At 34.0% G+C, this 27433-nt stretch overlaps 1 protein-coding gene and 1 pseudogene across 21 annotated transcripts in view; both read right to left on the bottom strand.

Moving 5' to 3' along the window:
* The window catches only part of RIMS2 (regulating synaptic membrane exocytosis 2), a gene marked incomplete at both ends in the record, with an annotated part of 602684 nt that overhangs the window by 441200 nt on the left and 134051 nt on the right, over positions 1 to 27433 (bottom strand). The gene's annotated exons all lie outside the window — the stretch shown is intronic.
* Positions 5668 to 21275, bottom strand: LOC308633183 (annotated as a pseudogene). The gene is made up of 3 exons: positions 21102 to 21275; positions 9801 to 9890; positions 5668 to 6445 (listed from the first exon to the last, which is right to left on the bottom strand). The product of its transcript is annotated as an uncharacterized misc_RNA (transcript).

The following is a 27433-nucleotide window of genomic DNA, read 5'->3' as shown; positions in this document are numbered from 1 at the left end:
GATTACTATTTTTTTGTCACATAACTTGGAGTTTGAGGAAATTAGTGAATTATTATTGCCTAACTCCTTCTATTCGCATTCAGTCATTAATGTCAACAAATTTCCTTAGCACTTGCATCTATAAAGATAAAAGAAATAGAATTTATGCTGAATTCCAATTCAGTCTCTATATTTGTGAACAACTTTGAAAGAAAATTAATCCTACCCATCTCCAAAAAATTCTTATATTTAATAATTTTAATCAAAATTCATATTTGCATTATTTTAACAAGTTGCATATTAGTAATTACCAATTACTTATGATTCAATTCACTAGAAATTTTTCAAAACTTTTTAAGCCTTATGGTCAAATAAATGTTTAAATTTTTACTATACATGCATATTTTGTTGGAACAGACTATGAAAAGATGATTTTTAAGGAGATGTAATCATATATATTCTATCTTTGGAAATCCAGGTGATTGCTAACAAAAAAAAACATATTACATGTGTATAAAATACTGTGGAGGTGGTTGAATGTACATAAAAATTCAAGGAAAAACAAAGAAAACATTCGGCTGTCAAAACTTTGTTCATGTGTTGGATTTTTTTATACTCATGGAAGTTATCAAACTGCTGAGCTATTTAGATTCCATTGGATATATATTTTTCAGAGGCTCTAACATTTTTACTATAAATATCAATATTGATAATATGCTAGAATCTGTACCCCTGCAACTAAACATGATGCAAATGTTAAACATCATCATAAAAATATATGAGATAAAGGATTTTTTAAAATTAGAGACTCGAAACAAACACATTTCAAGATCAGTATCTGAACTACCACCTCAGCTACTCCTTACAAGATTCAGCTTCCCCTACCCCCACAATCCCATATTATACAAGTTTCCCAATTCACAACCATTTTATATTAAGCTAAAGTGTACAGTAATTCCTGAGCAGAGTTGTATAGACTGTAAATCACCATCCTCTACAAGAAGCTCTATAAGCCTGATCTTACCTGCTAAGTCATTTCTTCCCTTCCCCATCAGTTAACTCGCAAGAAGACAATGGACATCTAGGTTAAATCAGAACAGCTTATCTAGTAAAATTCAGTAATATTCTATTTAATTATTTATAAAGTTTGTTTCTGTGGGAAAAGATATTTCAAGCTCCAGCTTGCCAGATAAAGAATGTATAATCTTCCCCACTTTTCCCCTTCACAATCTTAGTAGTAACTATTCTGACAACACATGAAAAACTACTTATTCCTAAACACAGAATATTAGCTTCTTGTGTTGACATAAATCAATACCTATGTAAATTAATCATTTTCCATCCATTCTAAATTAAGATACAAAAGATGGAGATTAAATCTAGGCCAGGGACAGGGTTCATATTTACAAATCACTTCTTGCTTAATGTTTTAAGCCACCCACTATCTGTACAGAAATTTATATTTCATGCATATACTATGGAAATCCAGGATTCATGACATTAATTTCTGAGTATGTTAACACCAAGAGAAAGGCAGGGCTTAAATTTTAAAAAGGAATGATCTCTTTTTTTATAACTTATTATTATTTTTTAGTTGTAGATGGACACATAGTATCTTTATTTTTATGTGGTGCTGAGGAGCAATCCCAGTGCCTCACACATGTGAGGCAAGCACTTTACCACTGAGCTACAGCCCCAGCCCCTAAAAAAGAATAATCTTTAGAATCAGAGAAAATAGTGGTATCTAAACCTAACTATGCATTAGAATAATCTGAGTAACCATTCCTAATAACAAATTCCTAAGCATCACCCTCAAACACTCTGATAGAGTGTGCACTGAAATGTGTTAATTTTTTTACAGACTGTCCCAGATAATTCTAATAACTCAAAAATAAACAGTAGGACACTCATGAAATAAATCATCCCAAACCTGACACTTTATTACGGGCCTTTGGGCAAACTGTTTAACCAATGTGAAGCTTTATTTTCTATATATAAAATAAACATAATTGAACTCCTTAGGGAAGAAAGACTGTGGACTGTGTCTTACTCAGTTCTATAATCCCTGCACACAGTACTTGGTAGTTTATAACTTCTAAAAAAAGTGTTCTTGATACAATATATATTTAGGTTTTCTAAAATAAAAGCAAATTCATTATACTTCCTGCTATCTATTAAATATCTACCTATAGTTTGGGTATTTTAAATTCATTGGATATAGTTTAAATACATAAAATTCTGTTATATAAAAATTGTAATGCTTTCCACTGCTGTCCTGTAGTTAAAAAATAAAAATAAAAATAAATTTTAATTCTGTTACCAAAAAAAAATGTTTTTCTGATGCTCTGACCTACCAGTATGAAGATTGCAACAATTATGTGCATGTTAATATAAACTTAGGGCCATATAGTATTGATTACAATAGTTACAATATTTAGAAACATTAAGAATGGACTAGATATCTACCTATTTTTAATAAAAGCCATTAAAAATGATTTAAGATAAACAGCTCTGCTTTGAAGGTAGGTTTTAAGAATACACCCTTGGGGCTGGGAATGTAGCTCAGTTGGTAGAGTACATGCCTACCATGCACAAGGCCTCAGGTTCAATCCCCAGTACCACAAAAAAAAAAAAAAAAAAAAAAAAAAAAAAACAAGAATATACCCTTTTTTATCTTTTCAGAGGTACGTGAGGTATGTAATATATTTTAGTATAAATATTATTTTTTAAATTGTAAATATAAGGGGCTGGGGATGTGGCTCAAGCGGTAGCGCGCTCGCCTGGTGTGCGTGCGGCCCGGGTTCGATCCTCAGCACCACATACAAACAAAGATGTTGTGTCTGCCGAAAACTAAAAAATAAATATTAAAATTCTCTCTCTTTCTCCTCTCTCGCTCTCTCTCTCTCTCTCTCTCTCTCTCTTTGTCTCTCTCTCTCTCTTTCTAAAAAAAAATCGTAAATATAAAATATTCTTAAACAAATTTAATTTTAGCTATCAATTCTAAGCTGCCTCTATTAACCAAAAATATGTTGGCATGAAAAAAAAAACAGGAAAATTCATACTATATTCACTTGAAATGGATTCCAATAGTAATATTTAACATAGAGACAATCTACATAGTTTATGGATAAACTAGAAAATACCTTCCTTTTATCTATTTTTTTTGTTTGTTTGTTTAACATCTCTCACTCCTTACAAAGGACTCACATCTAAATGGACCATACTTTGACCCTGAATGTTGTATGTATATGTGTCCTATAAGACAGTAATACATTCTTCTTGGTTTTTAACTGGATAAGATTATGTTATTCATGGTAGAGTCAAAAAAGAATGGCAAAGTTAAACCTTTTTACCCTTCAATTCCTATAGGAAATAATCAGTTATGAAGTAAGTAAATCAAAATAAGAAACTGAGAAATTAAAATAAAACATTTCTCAAATGTAGAGAAATTATTTCTCTCAATATATTCCCTTCTATTAATTTCAAAACAATATTATGGAAGAGTGAAAATATCTTTTATTCATTCAGGAGGATCAATAGTCATATAGAACCACTACATTAAAAAAGAAAAGAAAAGCCTTTGCCTATTCCTAATTCAGACCACCCATACTAATATTTAGCCAGCATACAAAGGTATGGAGTAATAACCAGTGTCTATTCTGATTAGCTATACATTCTGATTGGCTGGTGCCCAAGGCCTACTGATTGATAAATAATTTGAATATCTACCATGCAAGGATTTCCTATCTTTCAGTAATTGTGTTAGATGTTTGTGATAAATTAATTTAAAAAAAAAACTATTTCTGTCTGACAATTGTATGTCAGACATATAAGTAAAAAAAATAAGTCAGAATATAATCTGATAAAGAGAGTAATAACAACATGAAGGAGATACTCAGAAAGAACTGACAAAGCTTTTTAGGGTTTCTGCAGAAAGAATTATTTAAATTGGATTTGGAAGAATCCATGAGTTTGTTGAGTGGACAAAACAGAGAAGGGACTCTGGACAGAATAAACTATGTATGAAAAGAAAAAGAAGCATTAAATAGAATGTTGTCTTCTTGATAAAAGATGCAATTTAAAAGTGCTAAAATTAAAAATTTACAATACAGAGAAGAAGTAAGGTAGAGAATTTAGTAAAATCCCATCTATGAATGGTCTTAAATTCCAGGGCAATTAAATCCCAATAGCAAATAACTCCCTCACCCTATTTTCTCCACCAAACAAATGTCAATGGCTCTTGGAAATTCAAGTCTCTTGTTTAGGCTTCTTTTCAGTGTATCCCTAGAGAATATTATCTTACTATTTTTTTTTTTTTGGAGGAACTGTTCTTTATTTCAAAAAGACACTTGTCAATATTCAGTATCAAAACAGTTGCACTATTGTTTGTCATTCTCCCACTGGCCCCAAAGATATCACAACAAAGGAGAGTATATTTTAAGCCAATAAGCTGCAGGATGCACACCTACCAGACCTCACAGAAACCTCACCTAGGAGTGGGGATTGGGCTGGGAAAGAAACTTTGAAAGATCAGCACACTGCCAGCCCAGTAGGACTCTCAAAACCAGATGGGGTGGCCAGATACCCCAACTCCAAAGATGCAAAGTTTCAAAATAATATAAAATTTTAAAAGTTTGTACATAAGCTATTTAAGATTCTCCAGCACTGATATAAAGCACAATGAGATGGCACTTTTAGATACAGCAGCATCAGACTCAGAAAAGGGTGATGAGATGGGTTTCATATGGCTAAATCAGTAGCAAAAACATAATTTTTTTTCTTTTTTATTCTTTTAAGGAGAAGGATAGCAATTAAATGGTCACCTCAAGATTAAGGGGCCCATGATCCATTCTGTGAACACTTGGGAAGCAAGTAGAAATGGGAGAAAAATTTGATCTCAGGGCTAAGAATATGGTTCAGTGGTAAAACATTTGCCGAACATGCACCAGGCCCTGAGTTCAATCCCCAGAACCACAAAAACAAAAAGTCTCAGAGGTCTCACCATGTTAATTTGGTCATTTCTGATGAAAAAAAAAAAGGAAAAAATAAGAATAAAGTTATCTAAAGATACCTTAAAACTAAAAACAAAACAAAACCTGAATAGTAAGGTTTTCGTTTTTTGGCTAACTCCTCTTGGAATCACCTTTCTGGTTTGGCTGATAACTTGGCACAGAGCAATGAGGTTTCCCATTGCACAGAGCAATGAGTCTTTCCCTGGGCTGTTTGGCTTTCAGTAAGGCAGGCCCATTCTTCTTTTCCTCCTCTATGGAGAGGGCAATAGAGATTAGGCTGAAAAGTTACCTGCCAAAAATGAGAAGGGAATTAGATTGCTGCTTCAGAGCTATAAAATTATTTGTAATGTTTTACAAATGGTTACTGTAACAATAAAAAAAAAGTAATTACAAAATGTGTACATCACAACAGGCTTTTAAAGACACTTTGCACTGTGCCCACATTAAATGTTGCTCCCAACGGTGCTCAGCCTCTAGTCCAGCTGGAATCTCTGGGAAGAAGCAGAGACAGTTTGTGAAAAAGATAAGGGGGTGGGAGTAGAGGGGGTGTTGAAAGGAGAAAGGAGCCTTCCAGTTAAAGATCAGCCCTCAGTTTCAAGGTCAGCTTCTGGCTGGCGGGCATCAGGTGGAGTCAAGATCAGAGGAAGGAGCAGCAGCAGGGCAGGACTGGAGAGCTCTACCTCTCATTGAGGTCAAACAGAGTCTGGTCCAGCATCCTTTGTGTACAGAGATGCTCCTCTTTGGTGCATTTCAGTTTATCTTCCAAATCATCAATTGTCTTTTTCAGTTTGGCTACCTCTCAGCAAACTCAGCATGGGTCTCTGCCTCCTTGAGTTTATCAATTAAAAATCTTTATTTCTTCCTCATATTTGTCTTCTTTTTGAATGCTTCACCAGCATTCGGACACTTCAAGTTCTGGTCCATCAGTCTGATCTGCTCATCCATCTCTGGGCAACGGGACTCTGCCAGCTCAGCTCGTTCCTCTGTACGTTCCAAGTCTCCTTCAATAATCACTAACTTATGAGCCACCTCTTCATACTTCCTATCTGCTTCTTCTGTAATGTGCTTAGCTTCTTTGAGTTGGATTTCCTGGAGTCCCATCTTTTCTTCATCTTTTGGAGCCTGGTTTTCAATAACCTTCATACCTCTCTCGTTCTCATCAGCAGCTTTTTCTGCTTCCTCCAGCTTTTGCAGGGTATTAGCTAGGCGCTAATTAGCTCCTCTTCAACTAGTTAGACCCTGTGGTTCAAGGAGGCTGCCTTAGCCTCAGCCTGTTCCCAGGCCAGCCTTTCTTCCTCAACTTCCAGCTGGAGACGGTCATCCCTGTCCTCTGTATCCTCAGCTTGCTGTTTCAGAACCTGGATCTTGTGCTTCACCGCCTGGACAGTGGCGATCCCCTCACCCCACCCCTCGCAGGGTGCCCACCCAGCCGCTTCGCGGTATCTACCTTCTGACTGCTCCGCTCAGCGTGACAGCCGCTTCTCACCCCTAATTCCGCCTGCTGTGTCCAGAAAATCTTGACTTACTTTTAATTAGCCATTACCCTGCTCTTTCAACAGGACAATAAATCCTAGTTAGTTTAACACTAGCCTCACTTGGTTACATCTTCAACTAAATAAGCCAGCCCTCAGTTTGAAGAACAACGCTCCATCGTTTTTAAAAGCCACACAAACAACTCAGCAAATTCTATTATAAATACTTAAAAATAAATTTTAGACAAAAAATTAAACCAGCAAATCCTCCCGAGCAGACACAAGTCTCTGAGAAATCACTACTTATTCATTGAAAACCACGGTCACTTAACTCTGTGGACGGCTAAAGTTAATACAGAGCTATTCTTAGAGATCCAATTTGGTCAGTTCCCAGGTTAATTACACTCTGGTGGGGTCTCAAATAGTTAAGATCCAGTTAGTTTGATGTAACAAAATGCTGAACTTTAATTCCTATTACAAGTTATATTTACCTATACTTGTAGAACACTCCAGATAAGAGCATACTTTTTTTATTGCCTATGCACATTTTCATCTACTTTCACCACTCTATATAAGAGCAAGCCTTAACAGTGTAACAGACCCCAAGATATACACCAATGGCTCTTAAAGATATAATCTATAAAACAAATAATACCTTGCGACAATGAACACTCTATTAGACTTGTACTATACTTTGGTGCTAGAAACTATTGGTCCCTGAGACACACACAGAAAGCAGCCCCTTATAATGTATACTGAGGCGTGGGGAACACATTATAAAGAGATAATTGTCACAATATTTAATTTAACTGTTCAATTTTACTTTCAAAGTTCTCTTTGAAATGACCAGATTAAATGACCAGATCAAAAGAGAGGAAGCTGTTGTAAACAGATAAATAATCACCAGGACTGATGCAGCCAGTGTTAGCTAAGTTCCTTTTATATGCCTGACACAATCTTCTACATTTTAATAATACTAAAGCTTCAATCAAAATGTTGGTGAGTCTCTTCTCAAAAAGTTAAAAATAGAACTGCCGTATGATCCAGTAACCCCACTATTGGATATATATTCATAGGAAATGAAATCAGCATCCTGAAGAGATATCTGCACACCTATGTTTACTGTAGCACTATTCACAATAGCCAAAAGATGGAATCAATCTAGGTGTCCATCAAGGAATGAATGAGTTAAGAAAATGTAGTATATATACACAATGAAATATTATTTGACCATGAAAAAGAACAAATGCCTGTTGGTAACATGAACATGGAGAACATCATGTGAAAAAAGCCTCATACAGAAAGATAAATACCATATGATTACCTTCATATGTGGACACTAAAAAAGCTAATATCCTAGAAGGTCAGAATAGAATAGTGAGAGCTGGGAATGTGGCTCAAGTGGTAATACGCTCGCCTGGCATGCGCGGGGCACTGGGTTCGATCCTCAGCACCACATACAAATAAAATAAAGATGTTGTGTCCACCAAATACTAAAAAATAAATATTAAAAAAAAGAATAAAATAGTGATTACAGAGGGAAGGGGGAATGTTTGACAAAAGACATGCAAACACAGAGAAGAAGGAAGAAAAGTCCCAAAAGGGCCAATAAAAATAAGTAAAATTAATTGCCTGGGACCAGGGGTTCAGAAATAAGAAAAGGCATGGGAGATAGAAATTGAAAATGATTGCTAACTGTTATGGAGTTTCTTGGGTGGTAAAAATACTCTAAAATTGTGGTAATGGCTGCAAAGTCTGTGAACATATTAAAAAAAAATCATGGGATTGTACCCTTTAAAAGGATGAATTATATGTGAATTACATTACAATAAACTGCTTTAAATTAAAAAATAACCATAGATTTTTACTAAAACAAATTATAATCAAGTTCTCAAAAGTCAAAGACAAAGAGAATTTTGAAAGCAGCAAGAGAAAAGTTACTTGTCACAAAAAAATGGGAATCCCAACAAAAGTGTCAATAGATTTCTCAGAAGAAATTTTGCAGGCCAGGACAGAGTAGGATGATATATTGAAAATGGTGACAAAAAAAAAAAAAAGTAAAAACTTGCCAATAAGGTATAATATACCCAGCAAAACTATCCTTCAAACATGAAGGGAAGATAAAGACTTTCACATATAAACAAAAGCTGAGGAGTTTATCAACACTAGAATTTTCTTAGAAGACATGCTAAAATTGAAATGAGAGGACACTGGCTAACATCATGAAACAATATGAAAGTGCTGAACTTACTGTAAAGGCAAGAATCAGAATACCAAAACACTGTAGTAGTGGTATGCTAATCACTACTTACTCCAGTATAAGAATTAAGGGACAAAATGTTCAAAACAATTATGGCCATAATAACTTGTCAATGAGTAAAAAATACAAAAAAAATCATTAATATAAAATATGAAAGGAGAAATTAAAGTGTGCAGTTTTTGTATGCAAAGTTACTATTTCCTTAAAATAGACATTTACAATTATAATATGCTTTATGTATGCCTTATGGTAAATACAAATACTATTTTGGGATTGCCATATATACTGGAGATTATACACACACACACACACACACACACACACAAATATGAATATATGTGTGTGTGTGTGTGTGTGTGTGTGTATATATATATATATATATATATATATATATATATATATATATATATATATATCTGTGTATGTGATATGTAATATCCCCAAAGCAAATGTACATAGTATGTCAAAGAGATATTTGCATTCTCATATTCATTGCAGCATTATTCACAATAGCTAAGATATGAAATCCATTTAAGTATTCATCAACACATGAATGGATAAAGTAAATGTGGTACTTATATATAATGGAATATTATTCAGCCTTCCAAAAGAAGGAAATCCTGTCATTTGCAACAACATAGATAAACCTGGAGGACATTATACTAAGTGAAATAAACCAGTACAAAAACAAAACTACTGCATAATTTCTCTTAAAAAGTCAAACTCATGGAAACAGAGTAAGATGGTGGTTTCCAGGGGATAGGGGAGGAGGGAAATGGGTGGATGTTGGTCAAAGAGTATAAAGTTTAAGTTATGCAAAATGAATATATTCTCAAGATAGATAGATAGATAGATAGATATCGTAACTAAAATTAATAATACTCTATCATATAATTGAAATTTGCTCAGAAAGTAAATCTTAAATGCTCTCACTGCACACACACACACACAAGGTAACTGTGAAATTATAGCAAACATATAGTTGTCATCGTTAACTCCTCTTTTTGTCTTCTTTATCCAAACAACAAATTTCTCATCTTTCAAGTTTCAGATCTGCCACCCTTCAGAACCACTGACACTTTCTCGAATATCAAGCTCAATAATGTCATGATTGATGACTCCAATAGTCTTGGCCTTTCCCTCATCTTCACAAATGGCAGTCATCACCTTTGCATTAAAAGACAGTGCTAGCTACATCTTTTTTATCATTCCAGAAGCCTTCAGAAATTTTCTTCTATCCATTTGTTAGAACTGTGTCACAAAGCCATTACCAGTTGCAAGGGAAGCTAAGTTTTATATTCTTCCAGACTCTTGCAGAGAATGTTTGCTATCTATGTTTAGGGTTTCTCTAGACATTAGCCACATGTGACTATTTAAATTTAAATTAATTAAAATTTAATATTCAATTTCTCAGTCTAGACCATTTTCAAGTGTCAAGAACTACTTGTGACTGGAAACTACTCTGTTGGATAGTGAATATATAGAAAAGTTTCACATTGCTTAAAGCTCTATTAAACAGTACTGTATATAGAATGTCATAATAAGGCTTATTGAATTTTATTTGCAATGTTCCAAATTCACAGAAATTTTATCACAGTATACTTTTATCTGTCATTCAATCCTTAATTAAAATATAGGCTGATAACTATGAAATCTTGTCAGTACATGAAAGTCATTTCTATAGCTGAGATTTCATCATTAAGTGCCTCATTTTTGGGATAGGTATGTCTATGTCAATTCATTATAGAAACCACAGGCACTAATTAGATCATTATGCTTTCTGTGTTAACTCTGGCCATGAAAGTAGCACTAGAGATTCTAAAGGTAATAAATTGCCTGAATTGTGTTAACTGTTAGCTAATATAATGGACTGGTAGAAAGCTCATAGGTTCTCTGGGGAAACTACCCTGGATCAAGGATGATGCACAATTTGAGACATGTTTACAGGAATTGACTCATATATAGTAACAACTGCCTCTAAAGTTTGGGGGGAATAAAAGACAGAAATTGCAGTGTCCTCTTTTCTGCTCAGAAATTTCATTCTAAACCCACATTCAGTATTTGCCAACACATGCATCACCCTCAAACAAATAACTGAGAATTTGAAAGGAACAAAAAGGCTTAAAATGTTTAACAAAAGAAGATACTGCTTAGAAGATCTCAGTTAAAGGGTGTTCTCTTAGGGTTTTATGCCAATTTGAAATTGGACAACTTGAAGAGACTTCTAGGTTTAGTTTGATTCATCAAAAGAAACCAAAATAGAATGGTTGTGTCTACCTGTAGTGACCCAGTCTCCAGAAGAGATCTAAATCCAATTCTAACACCTAATGGTAGAACAGTAGCAGATTAATAAAAGCCAGCCTAAAGTCTAGTCATACCCATCTGTGTCATCTATTTTTAAATTATAAATATATCTAATGTAAACATGAGGATAAGGCAGATATTTTATCAAATTCTAAAACATATTATCAAGAAAAATGTTAAATATTATCAACTGCCAAATATATACTTCAGTAAACCCATTTTCAATGTTATTGTAACTTATTATTACAAAGATTTACTTTTAACTAAGTCAGAAGTTTCTTTTATAAACCCATCAGTACAATAATGAGTTTAGGGAAACATTGCAAGATTAAAGGAGTTCTTATCACAATGAGGAATGCTATGAGATCTTGAAAAAATATTAAATTCTAAAAAGTCAAGCCTCTTTAAAAATCAGATAATTAATTTTCATCAAAATAAAATGTGTTTTTCAGTAAAATCAGCATGCTTAAGTATGCCATAATGCTTAGCAACTATCATGCAATACAACTGTAACAAAACACTTAAAGCATATAAATTGAATGTAGCTATAAAACTAAAACTGGCAATAACAACAAGGAAAAAATCATATTAGACAGGAAAAAAAAAAGACTCTAACCACTTTGTCCTCCTGGTGTGATTATCCACGAAAGCAAGTTTAAAAAGACAGAAAAGACAAAACAAAAAAGAAATTATTAATTCCATTCTTAAAACAAATAAGAGTTTTCTAATGAAATAAAAATTCTGAAAATGTTTAAATCACATTTTGACTGAAATCTAAAAGTTTAGATTTAAAATTAAAAATTTAGGAGGGACATTTTTCCATATATTTAATACAATTCAAGCAAAAGCATGCTACTACAATATATAAACAAAATAGTTTCCATAAAATCAATTAAATACACAAATATCTGAAAAATATATTGCCTTTTTCACAAATAAAATCCTAATTAAGTTAAAGGAAAAAACAAAAAAATATTTAGTAATAAAGTTTTTAGGTACAAAGATAATAAAACATAGCCTCATTGTTTATCAATAATTCATCATCTACTATCAAAATTAAACAAAATATAATTTTACATGAATTATGCATATTGTTTCTAAAAGTTATTTCTGACATATTAGCTTAAAAATCTATTAAACAATGTGGCTACAAAGAAAAATTTAACTGCAATAAGTCACTAAAGATATATTATTATTATAATTAGCACTTGTGGGGTCATAACTTACCACTATTGAAAATGTAAAAAATAAAATGGTAAGATGTAATTTTAGTCAAAAGACCCTATTTAGATATACTTAAAACTAAACCAAATTATTACATCTTTTTAATATAAAATAATTATAATAAAAATACTAATGCAATAATAACTTGATATAGGAAGTTATGTAAATTAAAACCAAACTCATGTATTTTGAAGTATTGCTCTTCCTTTTAAATACAGGTTGCAGTACAACATTTGTGACTGAGAAGAATAGCAATCACAGAGACCTATCTTAAAATCTTGCTGTATATCTTGCATAATTTCCCTAAGCTATCTATCCTTTACTTCTTCATGTACAAAACAAAGAATTAATATTTACTTCATAGGGTTTTTTGAGAATTAAGTAAAATAACATGAAAAGCTCTCAGTATAGGGCCTGGCCCATAATCCCAAACCTGATAGTCTAGTCTGTTTAAAAAAAATAGGATATTAGTGGCTGGGGTTATGGCTCAGCGGTAGAGCACTCTCCTAGCAAAGGCGAGGCCCTGGGTTTGATCCTCAGCACTACATAAAATAAATAAATAAATTATTGTATCCAACTACAACTAAAAAAAATGTTAAAAAATATTTTTTTAAAAAATGGGATATTATATAGAAGGGAGAGGATTATATTCTTTATATTACTGTGTTCTTGACTGCTTTATTTATCATAAATGTTAAAACTAAATATGATATAACAGCTATTGTCTACAATCAAAAACATCACCAAAGCATTTGGTTCAACAAAAGTCTTTCACAGAACAGTCATTACATATGGATCAGATACATTAGATGGTTGAGACATCAAAAAATAAAAAATAAATGAGATAAGGTTCTGCCTTTAAGGAATTCAAGGAACTAAATATGGTGAGAGAGAAACAAATAATTGCACAATAGAGAAATTTTTGAAAGTAAGAGAACAGCAAAGCACTATCGAAATGCAAATAATATAAAAGATCACAGTACTTGGAGAAAGAAGGCATAAAAAGAATCTGAGACATAAACAGGGCTTTAAAGAATAATGAAAAGAATCTCAGGGAGACTAGTGAGGGAAAATATTTCTTCCAAGACCATGGCATATGCAAAAAGCACAAAACACAAACAGACCGACAAATTTGAAACTACAAGTAATTTTAAGTGACTAGATTAACAGATATAGTTGAACTGAAGTTCCATTGTTTACTATATGTGGAAAAAATGCACAAGCATAACACTTCCACAAGGTAATGCACATTTCAGAGAACAGAAAAAAAAAAGGAAATAAAACCATAACTAATAGTAAATACCCATTAGCAGATAAAACAAGTTTAATTTCAGCTATAATATACTTAGTTATAAAATATATATGAAATACATATCTTATTGTCTTTCAATAGAAAAATTCAATACCATATAATTTATAAATAATATTATTAACTACCAGTGAGTGTTCACTCCACTATAATGTACAGACTGAATTCCAAGGAGGCAAGTCTAGAAGCTGGAAGAACAATTAGGAATTTGCTGCAACATTTTGGATAAAAAACAAGGTGAGTGTGGCAAGAACTAAACTGGGGGTAACAGGAGGAGTAGAGAAAAGTGGACTGATTTAAGAGATAAGGAGTAAGGCCTCTGAAGACTTGATTGAGAAATAGAAAGTAGAGAAGAATAACTGGCCAACTGGGAAAATAAAAGGACAATTACTTTAAAAAAAAACACATTCATATTCTCTCTCTCTCTCTCTCTCTCTCTCTCTCTCTCTTACACACACACACACACACACACACACACACACACACACAAGCAGAGCATATTTGGGAGAAATAATGAATTTAGACACAGATAATGTGACTTTCAGGTGACTATATAATACACTCAAGCAGGGAGTTTCAGTAGGCAACTATGCCGTTGGATCTGCAGGTCAGGAGAATACTCTGGTGAAATTTTTATAAATCTACAGCATATGTAGAGTATTTGAAGCTATGGAAATGAACAAAATTTCCCAAGGACGTTATTACAGGAAAAGGGGAGAATGGGCATAATGGCTGCTAAGCAAAATGGTCCTTCTTTACAAATTGGCAAGCCTTCTAAAGAAAAGAAAATTTTAAACAACCAAAGAGATGGCTACATCCTCTAATCAGATTTTAGTAATGCAATCATGTCAGAATCTCACTGTAATTGTCAAAACTATCTCATTAACACTCAAACTGAAAATGTGTTATCAAAAAATCAAATGTAATGTACCACTACAAAAAGATTACCAAGTACAATGGTTGATTAAAATCTCATATGACATATAGAAAGTATATTGCTACAGAAAAATACTTTTATGTTAAACATAAGAATGATTTGGGGGTGCTGGGGATACAGCTCAGTTGGTAAAGTGCCTGCCTCACATGAAGAAAGCCCTGGATTCAATCCCCAGGACCACCCCACACACACACACACAAAAAAAAAAAAAAAAAAAAAACATAAGAATGACTTAATTTTTAAATCAACCTGAATCATCTGGATGTTTATCTCAGGTTTATATTTCATTCATTTTTAAAAATCAAAGACTAAATTGTTCAATTAAAAATGAAAATTACTTTCCATATTTAAGCTTATTAATTACAGAAGACTCGGTTTATGTATGCAAAAAGGAATATACTGATCCAATATGATTATCTAAGCCACCTAGCACAATGAGTGGTATATATAATAGGTAAGAAAAAGTCTATTAGCATAAAAACCATTACAAAATATTTCTACAGCATTTACTGCATGCCAGATATATGTCTAAGTGCTTCATAAATATTGATTTGTTTTACCTTCACATTAGCCTTGTAAGACGGGTACTATTATTATCTCTACTTACAGATGAAGAATCTGAAGTGGAGAGAGATTAAAGATCTTGTACAAATTCACAAAGCTGTCCAGTAACAAAGCTGGGATTCAAACTTTGTTTCACTTCAAAGGTGGTGCTGTAACCACTGCACAATGCTACTTTTATACACTATGGTATCCTATGCTGGCTTTGTATTTCTTATCTCTGATTTAATTTATTAATAAATTATTCTAGATCATCATTCCTGGACTTAGAAAGTTAATGATAATTTAACATATACTCAAATTATTTGATAAATATGTAATAGTATAAATAAAATTTAAAATTTCTTTTAAATATGATTAATATTTGATTTTATTTTCTAATATAATTTTATGCCTACTATGTTTATAATCAATATGGCCACCTTTACTGCTTATTACTTCTGCTAATAACCAATCTCCTTGCTTCTCCCCAAAATCAACGTGTTATTTCCACTCTACATCTCATTATCACTTACATTATTGGTTCTATTACTCTTCCCTCCGATATTTTCTCTTGAAAGTCATGGCATAATTTCAGGCTAAATCTACTAAAACCACTTTGTGCAACTATCCATTATTAGTTCCCCCATCTTCTATGAAATTAATGTCAGTTTCCCCTCAGAATCATTCTTCATATACTTGATCTTTCTCCCATTATTTCCTCTATGTATAAGACAGATGCTTCCTTCTACAGTAATGCTCTATATTCCCTGTACTTAAAACTACCATATTTCTCTTTCTTCTTCTTTGCCTTCCCTAATCAATTTGAAGATTTTTTAAATCTGTTTCATGCCACTATAATATTCTCTCTCAAGTTTGGTTTGTTTTTTAAAGAATGACAACAATTAAATTCAGCCTGTATAGTTTACCTTTTTTATCCATAATTTTGGATTACCATCTTCAAGAAAGCATGCCATGGTACTGAGCTACATCAAGGAGCTAGATTGAAAGACAATGTCTAACCCAGACTAACCTTCCCATGATAAGTATACCAGATTACTTTCTTTCATTCATTCATTCAACGAGTAATATGCACTGACCTATTACATACCAAAATACATAGAAACCTACAAGTAGTATAGGGAAATTAAAGTGATTGTAATCAATTAATAATAATAAAATGTTAAGAATACTAGATTAAGTCTGTATAATCCAGTGTGGCACAAAAGAGCAAGTGATTATTTCACATGGGATACTCAAAAAAAGATCATAAAGAAAATGATTCTTAAGTCAAAAAAAAAAGTCTTAAGTATTCAGTAAGTAGGAAAGGATTGTGGGGTAGGGCCTATGGGAAAGAAAAAGGAATATGTTAGGAAAGAAAAAGGAATATGTTAGATAACAGTAGCAGGATGAGCAAAAGCATATGACATATTGGTGAAGATGATTTAAGAGAAATGCAGGTAGCATAGTTAAATTGGAACATCTGGAATGGAGTGAAGTTCATGCAGGGAATGGTATCACAGTATTAAGGGGTTTTATGCCATTAAAAACTTGATTAACTCAGGAGATGAGGAATTGATGAGTGGTTTTTGTACAGAGGGAAAAATAACCAGATCTGCATTTAACGAACATCACTATAGCAGTGGATGAAAATGTGTTTGAGAAGCCAAGACTGTAGCAGAGAGATTAGTTAGAAGACTAATTGGTCTAAGTGATAGAAGAGCCTAAAAAAGCAGTCAGTAATTAGGGAAGAAATGATAATTTTGAAAAAAAAATGTGAGGAAAGAGTGATAAAAAAAAAGAAGCCTGAGATGATTCCTGGGTTTCTGTAGTAAATGACAAAAAAATAAAAAGTATTGCTATTTAAAAAGTTAAATATTTTAGGAGGAGCAGATCTGGGGACTGTTTCAGCAATAGAAAATACATACAACATCTGTCCTGGACTAAGTGAGATTAAGTGGTTTGCTATCAATTTTATTGAAAGGGAATTAGAAAAGACTTCAAAAGATGAATACAATGTCCTGGTCTTAAAAATAATCATTATTAATAAGTTCTTATTTAAACTTAAAACAAGGTTTCATTATTCTTTGGTTAATGTGAAACTAAAGATTTTTGTAAGGAATACTTTAAAAGGAATTGGGTGAGGTATATTGGGTATAACATTTAAAAGGGGATAAAGGAATTCATGACTAATATCTAGCCTATGTTACATTTCTTGCCTGCACTGAACTCACTTTGTGCTCCCTTGCCTACTATCAGCTTTATCATACTGTAATTTTGGTGCTATCCTGAATTCCTTTATACCTTAAACAATTAAATAGTCTCTATTAGGATTAGGAATAACAGGAACATATCTCATCATCGTAAAGGCTATCTATGCTGAGCCTTGGCCAACATCATTCTAAATAGAGAAAAATTGAAGGCATTCCCTCTAAAAACTGGAACAAGACAGAAATGCCCTCTTTCACTACTTCTATCCAACATAGTTCTTGAAACACTGGCCAGAGCAATTAGACGAAAGAAATCCAAGGGATATGTATAGGAAAAGAACTTAAATTAGCACTATTTGCTGATGATTTGATTCTGTATCTAGAAGACCCAAAAAACTTCACTAGAAATTTCTAGAACTAGTAAATGAATTCAGCAAACTAGCAGGATACAAAATCAACACCCAGAAATCAAAGACATTTCTATATATCAGTGACAAAGCCTCTGAGAAGGAAATGAGAAAAACTACCCCATTCACAATAACCTCAAAAAAAAAAAAATAAGATACTTGGGAATCAACGAAAGAGGTGAAAGAACTATACAATGAAAACTACAGAACTCTAAAGAGAGAAATCCAAGAAGACTGTAGAAGATGGAAAGATCTACCTTGCTCTTGGATAGGCAGAATTAATACAATGAAAATGACCACACTACCAAAAGCACTGTACAGATTTAATGCAATTCCGATCAAAACCCCAATAGCATTCCTCATAGAAATAGAAAAAGTATTCATAAAATTGATCTGAAAAAATAAGAGACCCAGAATAGCTAAAGCAATCCTTAAGAGGAAGAGTGAAGCAGGTGGCATCGCTATACCAGACCTTAAACTATACTAAGGAACAATAATAACAAAAACAGCATGGTATTGGCACTAAAACAGACTGGTAGACCAATGGTAAAGAATAGAGAACACAGAGACTAACCCACAAAATTACAATTATCTTATATTAGACAAAGGTGCCAAAAATGTGCACTAGAGAAAAGATAGCACATTCAACAAATGGTGCTGGGAAAACTGGAAATCCATATGCAACAAAATAAAATTAAACCCATCTCTCTCACCATGCACAAAATTTAACTCAAAATGGATCAAGAACCTAAGAATTAAAACAGAGACTCTGTGTCTAATAGAAGAAAAAGTAGGCCTTAATCTTCATCATGTAGGATTAGGCCCCAACTTCCTTAATAAGACTTAATATAGCACAAGAATTAAAACCAAGAATCAGTAAATGGGACGGAATCAAACTAAAAAGTTTCTTCTCAGCAAAAGAACAATCTGTGAGGTGAACAGAGAGCCTACATCCTGGGAGCAAATTTTTACCCCTCACACATCAGATAGAGCACTAATCTCTAGGGTATATAAAGAACTCAAAAAACTAAGTACCAAAAAATAAAAAAATTAAAAAAATAACCAATCAACAAATGGGCCAAGGACCTGAACAGATACTTCTCAGAAGATGATACACAATCAATCAACAAATATATGAAAAAATGCTCATCATCTCTAGCAATCAGAGAAATGCAAATCAAAACTACTATAAGATATCATCTCACTCCAGTCAGAATGGCAGCTATTATGAAGACAAACAACAATTAGTGTTGGAGAGAATGTGGGGAAAAAGGTACACTCATACATTGCTGGTGGGACTGCAAATTGATACAGCCAATATGGAAAGCAGTATAGAGATTCCTTGGAAATCTGGAATGGAACCACCTATCCCTCTCCTCAGTCTATACCCAAAGGACTTAAAAACAACATACTACAGGGACACAGCCACATCAATGTTTATAGCAGCGCAATTCACAAGAGCTAAACTGTGGAGCCAACCTAGATGCCCTTCAGTGGATGAATGGATTTTAAAAAAGTGTGGCATATATACACAATGGAATTTTACTCAGCATTAAAAGAGAATAAAATCATGGCATTTGCATGTAAATGGATGGTGTCAGAAAAGATAATGCTAAGTGAAGTTAGCCAATCCCCCCCAAAAAATGCCAAATGTTTTCTCTGATATAAGGAGGCTGACATAGTGGGGTAGGGAGGGGGAGCATGGAAGGGTTAGATGAATTCTAGATAGGGAAGAGGGGTGAAAGGGAAAGGTAGGGGGCAGGGGATTAGCAAGGGCGGTGGAATGTAATGGACATCATTATCCAAAGTACATGTATGAAGACTCAATTTGGGTGTCAACATACTTTATAAACAGATATGAAAAAATGTGGTATATATGTATAATAAGAATTGTAATGCACAAAAATGTACATGTATAAAGGCATGAATGGTGTGAACACACTCTATATACAAAGATATGAAAAACTGTACTCTATATGTGTAATAAAAATTGTAATGCATTCCTCTGTTGTGTATTTTAAAAAAATCAATAAATCTAAAAAAAAAAAAAGGTAGAAAAGAAATTGTAAAAGTGAACTAGAAAAGGAAATCCAAGCAGAAAATGTTCTCAGATTAATTTTTAAGAATACCTAGATATCTTATCCCTTGAAGTTATTCACACCTTCTACTCCTAGAAAGCTTTCCTTTCACAGTAGAGGTGTACTACATCACTTGATTAAAAACCCTTGAAATCACCTAAAGATTCCTGAAGAAAAATAACCCCAAATTGGAACCAACAGAGTATTCATAGACAAACTTGCTTCTTTAGCTAATAGTACCCATAGATTATTATGGTACACAGATAATTGGTTGAACAGGTTGAACAGGTGAGCTGAAGCAGGTGAAAACTACTTAAAATATGTGACAATATGGAGAGGAACTAAGCTCATTTAAACTTTGGAAAACACTTTTCTTTGTGATAGTAAAAGCAAATGTGACTCCATTTTGTTTTGACTCCATTCTGTAAAACAACCATGCCAACTACAAGGGTCATGACTGGGGCAAGATGTTCTTTTCCTTTTGCTATAGAAACCTTTAAGAACATGGAACTATCTAATGGGGCATTGTTTCACTAACTAGGGTAAAGGGGATCTGTTTGTGTAATTGAGGTGATTGGGCTAACTGTGATTGGTTAGGCTTCCCGCCGCTTGACTGCACTCTCCCGCTTCTGTAACCTGGCTTGCTTGAATTGGCTAGATCCCCGAACATCCCTTTTGAGGTTTTCAGGTTTATAAGGAGCGCCCTTGAAATTGTTGGGGCTGATCAGGGGAACAGCTTTATGTTCTGGTCAGTCGCCACTGGTGTGCTTCAATAAAGGCTTGATTCGATTATACGTGAGTGGTCTGGAAGTCAGTTTATGAAACCCCAGGACAAAGCTTTAACTATAACATCTGGAGGCTCGCCGGGGATCCATTTCTTCCCTACCCTCACGCCAAATTTGCCTCCAACGACGGCCTTTGGACCTAGACCCTGGAGTAGTGGGGAGCTGCTGAGAGACATTCCTCAGCCTCACTCCGAGGGCGACTCCAATTTGTCCTAGGACACTCTGAAAAGCCTCCTGCAGGCCTGTCAGATCTGGTGAGTGGACTCCTCTGGGGACAAGGTCAGATTGAATGCACTAGCTTACACCTTTCCTGGGAAGGAGGAGACATTGTCACTATCTCCCTGGAGGCCTCTTAGTGGGGCCTCACCTGTGCCTGGTGGCAGGATGAGTCATTGTCTCTGCCCCACTGGAGGTCTCCCTGTGTGACCTCATCTGTCTCTATCTAGGAGCAGGAGGAGCCCTCCTCTCTGTCCTACTGGAGGCCTCCCTGCAGGGCCTCATCAGTTCCTGGGGGCAGGACAAGATGTGGTCTCTGCCCTATTAGAGGTCTCCCTGTGTGACCTCTTTATTGTTGCTTGTCCTACATCTGTACCACTGTTTGTCGTTTCTCCAGCGTCTGCCTTACTGTTTGTCTCTTGTCCAGTGTCTGTTCGCCAGCCGTTTGTCTTGTGTTTATCTTTCCGTGTGTTGTGCATGGGCCCTTTTCTTGTTCTCATAACCACTCTTCTTTCATCAGGACTCCTTCGCTCCACCAACATCATGGGACAAGGAAGCTCTACAGAAATCTCTAACTGTACCCCTTTAACTTGTTTTCTTAACAATTTTCAGGACTTTGTTGGTGTTTTGTTTGTTCCCTTTGTGTTCTGTGTTAATTTGTACCTCAGTTTGTTTCTAATGGGAAAAAAAAAATGGTTAAAACAGTTTTAACTGTGCTCACTAAAGCTTGCATTAAAATGTAAAGTGCTGCCAACAGAACTAAAAGAATTGTCAAAAGTAAAAGCTAAAGGTAAAAAGAAAAAGGCATTCTAGAGATCGCCTTCATTTAGAAACTGGGCCAGGTGGCCAACAGGGTAAATCATGTCAGTTTCTATAGAGGACAGAGTAAAACTAAAATGTTTTATAAAATTATTATTCCTAAATTGTATAACAAAAAGCATAATTTTGTCTAGGAAATTTGGCTTTTGTCTCTCAGTATTTGTAAGCATGAATAACTCCCAACTATTAAAAATGGTCCAAAGATTTTTCAATGTCAGGCTAAAATTTGGTGGCTGCTATCCAAGAAACCAGAAAAACCAGTTTAGAATGGGACCCCAACCTGGGGACTCTCCCAAGGAGACCAATGGAGGTGCTGCATCTTTGGGAAATTCCTTCAGGAAAAATAAGACCCCTTCATTTGTCTATGTTCCCTTAACTCTTTTCAGCTTTGATGAACAGGACCACCTCAGGAAAAGGGTCAGAAAAACTTTTTTAAAAAATTCTATATTTGTTAGGTGTATTAAGAATTGTATGCAAAAAAATAAATAAATAAATAAATAAATAAATAAGAGAGCTCATGTATAATAGCATAATTTGGCGTGAACATACTGTGAATGGATAATTATGAATATAATGCACTCCACTATTGTCATCTATATAAGAAATAAATTTTAAAAAGAAAGGAAAAAAAACTCATAATGTTGATCCAATACAACTAGCTTAATATGTTTTTCTGATTACACTCTTCTTTATTCTAAGGCGAATTTGCAATGGTTAACTCTCAATCTAATAGGTTTAAAAAATAAGGTACAAGATTTTTGTTTGTCTGTTTGCTTTGTGTAGGTGCACCGGGGTACTGTCCGTCTACATGTATTGCCATGTCTACATATATTTGGTACAAAAAAAAACTGACATATGAGCTCCTGAATTAAAATTTTTAAAAAATGGATCCAATACCTTTGGTTAATATGATTTAAAAGGTTCAATTTAAATTGGGAAAAATAAATAAAAGTACAAATGTCTTTAAAGTTACTAATACACAGTTTTGTTTCTAGATGGTTAAACAGCTGTTAAAATGTTAATGTCTATAAAGTGTCTGATATCCTTCTCTCCAGGATTTTTCTTCAACAGGAAAAAAAGGTTACTAATACTATTCAATACACTTGTCTGATACCTTGTTAAAAAAAATAAGGATACATAAATTATATCCAAACGTATATGAAATTAATCATGGATGTGTTTGTTAGAGATATCTGTTTTACAAAGTTAAAATGCTAACTGTTAAATATAATATCAACTACTCTTAACTCCTTAAATTCCATAAGGTAAAATATTTAAACAATGTTGATGTTTTCATAAATTGGTAAACTAAAAGGAAATTTAAATTATTTTGTGTTATCATAAAAACAAAGTTACTATAAATTAAAAGTCCCAAAAGGTATAATTCTACATACAAGGAGTCAAGAGGTTTCAACTGCATTTCAATTAAAGTACTGTAAATAACAAAATATTTCATCTTATTAAAATGGATTAATTTATCTAAATTCAGAAATTTAAAAGGGTTATTTCAAGGTACAAACAGAAAGAAGGATTAATGGATTAAAAATTATTAAAAAGTTCTAAATATAAAAATATATTTAATTAAAAACGTTTCCAGGTAAAAAGTCTTTATGTTGGTAAAGTATAATTATAATACATCTAAGTAAACACAAAAGGGTCTAATTAAGTAATATAAAGGTCTATAAATAAAAGAAAAATATTAAAAGATTTATATGTAACTAAATTGGTTATATATGTAACACAAATAGTTAAAATTATTTAAGGTTGTTCCGTAAGGACAAATATTAATGTACTGATATAGTTATATGTTAAAATGACAAAAACTTCTAAAAATATTAATTACATTGTGTCTGTTAAGTTTTATCCTCTAGAGCAACTAATCTTGGAGAAATTAAGGTTTATACATCTGTGATTAAACAGCAACTGTTATTTTAAAGTATTGTCCTACATTACAGAGTCTAGATTTTTCTTTAAAAGCTAACCTTGGTTAATATAAAAACATCAATGGAATTGACGTACATTACTCTTCTTTACATATTAAGTGTGTTCATATCTTTCAAGTATACAAGTCTTTAAGGTAAAAGGTTTAAAGAAACATTTTTATCAAGCTGGTGTTCTCCAAACTAAAGTTGTCTGTAATGGTAATTTTAAATGTATAAGGATAATAGATTTTTATTGGGGATTTATTTATATTATTTGATGTTTTGTAACCAAACTTTGTTACCTTTTACATTGGGATATAAAAATTTAAAGGTATTTTTAAAAGTAATGAGAGCCTGATCTATTTAAAGGTTAATACTGGGGCTGGGGATGTGGCTCAAGCGGTAGCGCGCTCGCCTGGCATGCGTGCGGCCCGGGTTCGATCCTCAGCACCACATACCAACAAAGATGTTGTGTCCGCCGAGAACTAAAAAATAAATATTAAAAAATTCTCTCTCTCTCTCCTCTCTCACTCTCTCTTTAAAAAAATAAATAAAAAATAAAGGTTAATACTATAAAACATTTTGCCACTTTTACACACATAAAAAAGGGGGGGCTCCCAGCCTTTCCTTAATTATGTTGTATTGTGCTAGCTAACATTCATACAGAGTCAGGAAACAATATATGTAAACTTTATAAAATGATATCTAAAAAGAGAAAAAAAGATCAGCTTTAAAACTAAAACACTTTACCTAAGATTGTGAAGAGCCCTGCCTTACCTGAGATAAGACTCTGCCTCTGCATGTCAAAATGACTTCAAAGTAGGCCAGATTTCAGTTGATTTAAAGTTATATTCAAAGATTAACTTTATTGGAAAGAATACTGTCATCTCAAATAGAAAATATAATGTATAACTCAACCAAGGTTCAAAAGTATATACAAGCTAAATATGTTTTTACTTTTATTAATTTCACTTTGTATTTTCATTATAATTAAAAGAAAAGTGACCACGACACTCAGAGCAACCAAAAGACCTTTATTGTGTCAGTGTCTGATTAACACAGAGAGAGAGAGAGAGAGAGAGGGAGAGAGAGAGAGAGAGAGAGAGAGGAAAAACAAAGGGTAAGAGAGAAGAGAGGGAGAATGAGAGAGAGCGAAAGTGAGAGAAGAAAGAGAGAGCACGAGAGGGGGTCCTATCAAGAGAGAGTTTTTATAGCCAAAATCTAATAGGGTCTCTGGGTCTGCAAGCTTCCTTGTTGGCGTACAGTGATTAGATCATACAGTAGTTGCTAAGGGTGTCATCTTCTGCCTTCAGGCAGACAGAGCAGGGGTCAGATGTGGGGTTTATTGCACCAGTGGGGTGGGAGTCAAATGTTCATCCTTGAGTGGGGTTGAGTGTTCAGCCTAGAGTAGGGTTGAGTGTTCAGACTTCAGGCAAACAAGCGAAGCTAACATTTGTTCAGCCTGCTCCACAACTAACAATAACTAATGCCTGTTAATATTTTACAGAGATAATACTTCATGAACATACAACCTAAATTAATTTGAGATATTAAGCCATCATCTGTAGACAGATAATAATTAAAAGAGATTAAATTAACTGTAAAGGGGCTAAGGTTATGGCTCAGCAGTAGAATGCCTGCCTTGCATGTGTGAGGCACTGGGTTTGATCCTCAACATCACATAAATAAATAAATAAGTAAAATAAAGATATTATGTAAAAAAAAAATAACTGCAAAGTTATAAACATTAAAGTTAAAACACAGTATTCTTAGTTTAAGACTGATAAAATTGACTTTCTGGATGTTTAAGGTCAAACTCAAAAATTAAAGGTTAAAATAAAGGGGCCAAGAAAACCAATATTTGGCTCTTGCCCTCTGAGTCAGCCTGAACTCAGGACATGGGGGAAAGCTTTGCAACTCCGGGTCACATAACCTCCCGATAAGGGAGATTAATGAGACCACTGGAGAACAGAAAGCCAATGAGTGTGCGTACTGCAAAAGAAGAGGGTAATTAAAAAGGGGAAACAAGCCTGATGCTTCCAAGGGAAGCCACATGGTCAGCAAGACCTTGACTCATCCTAACACAGATGACACTAGGAGAGCTAAAATTCTGCTCACAAGTTCCCCAAAAATTTCCTCCAAGGAAACTCAGCTGACTCTTACCAATAGATAGAAACAAGGTCAGTTTAACCAGCTTGCTCTTAAACACCTAGCCAAAACAGTTAAAAACCAAAGCACAGCCATTCGTGGGCATTTAAAAAGAAACAACAGTTATTTTAATGTAACTTAAAATATAAACTAGTGTTAGAACCAAAAAAAAAAAAAAAATAAGACTGGAGACAACAGAAGAGAGATCCTTAGGCAAAAATACCTGGTAACTATCAATAAAAACTGCCAGAAGTTTTTAGTCAGTTTAAGGCCTACAGATCTTCCTAACCTCCTACACAGTAGATATAATCAATGTTTATTGGGGCTGGGGATGTGGCTCAAGCGGTAGTGCGCTCGCCCGGCATGCGTGCGACCCGGGTTCGATCCTCAGCACCACATACCAACAAAGATGTTGTGTCCGCCGAGAACTGAAAAATAAATATTAAAAATTCTCTCTCTCTCTCTCTCTCCTCTCTCACTCTCTCTTAAAAAAAATCAATGTTTATTAATATAATTATCTAGCCCTAATAACAAAAGGATCTTTACTGAACACAGTGGTCATGCTAAAAAGGTATTTTTACAAAAATCAGATGACATTAACTAACTTAAATAAATGTTGTGTCTACATTCCTGATAATGCTGACAATGTTAAAGATTTATGTTCCCTAAAAAAGGGCCTTATTAAAGCTTTATTAGGCCTTGTTATGGGGACAGTTTCTCAGGTCTTCTGCCTCCTGGTAAACAATTATTAATTTCTATCATTTTCATGATATTCATGGACAGGTTTTCAGATGCTACAACTACTATTTTGTATTAATCTTATTTCAGTACTCAAGTCTTTTTGTTTCTCTCATAGAAGTGCCCACCCCCAGGTGAATTTACAACCTGTTCTTCCTGTACCAGATTTTTACCATGGATTCCTTGACCCTCTCAATTTCTAAAAAGGGACTCCAAACTGCTTTCCCACTGCACATCGCCCCCTCTCAGCTCGAAGCAGCAAAAATGGTCATTGTCCTTTTTCCTTACAGCAGTAGGAGGTCCCTATTATTAGAGGGGAAATTATGGTCAGTATAGATGTTTGCCAATATGTCTGGCTCAGAAAGATGTACCTAGGGAAGTACTCCCAAGATCACCCTGGGTGATCTCCCAGAAAGAGACACTTGTATCCACAATCCAACTTATAAGTGAGACAACTCCCCGTTCGCCAAAAATTTTGCTTCCCAGGTCCCACTTTGAACTCCTTGCCTAAATCTCCAAATTGTCAATAACTCTGAACTATGTAACCTACTATTTTGATGGAATAAAAGAAAAAGAACACCTGGACTTATTAAAAGGCCAGGGCCCACTGATTTATCAACATAGACTGCCCCCATTTTAGTTCCCCTCCTGGCTGATATGGGGAGGAGGACAAACTTAAAAAATTAAGATTAAAATAAAGGGCCAAGAAAACCAATATTTGGCTTAATAGCTAGATCTGCTTTGGGAACTGCAGCTCTTATCACAGGCTCTAAAAATTTTAAGTCCCTCAGCCATCAAACAGATATAGATTTAGGAAAACTAGAAAGGTGAATCTCCAAATTAGAGGTTTCACTAGACTCTCTCTGACAGAAATAGTCTTACAAAATAGATGAGGTCTAAATCGTCTCTAAAACAAGGAGGACTTTATATGGCCCTAGGAGAAACTTGTCATTTCTATGCAAACCATTCTGGGATAATAAAGGACAGTTTGGCACTAGTTAGAAAACAGGTTAAAGGAAAGAGAGAAAGCACAAGAAACTTCTGGCAATTGGTTCCAAAACCTATTCTCATGG

This window comes from Spermophilus citellus (genome assembly GCF_964194105.1).
Source record: "Spermophilus citellus genome assembly, chromosome: 14".
NCBI classification, from domain to species: domain Eukaryota; kingdom Metazoa; phylum Chordata; class Mammalia; order Rodentia; family Sciuridae; genus Spermophilus; species Spermophilus citellus.
This window is presented reverse-complemented; position numbering and strand designations above follow the sequence as displayed.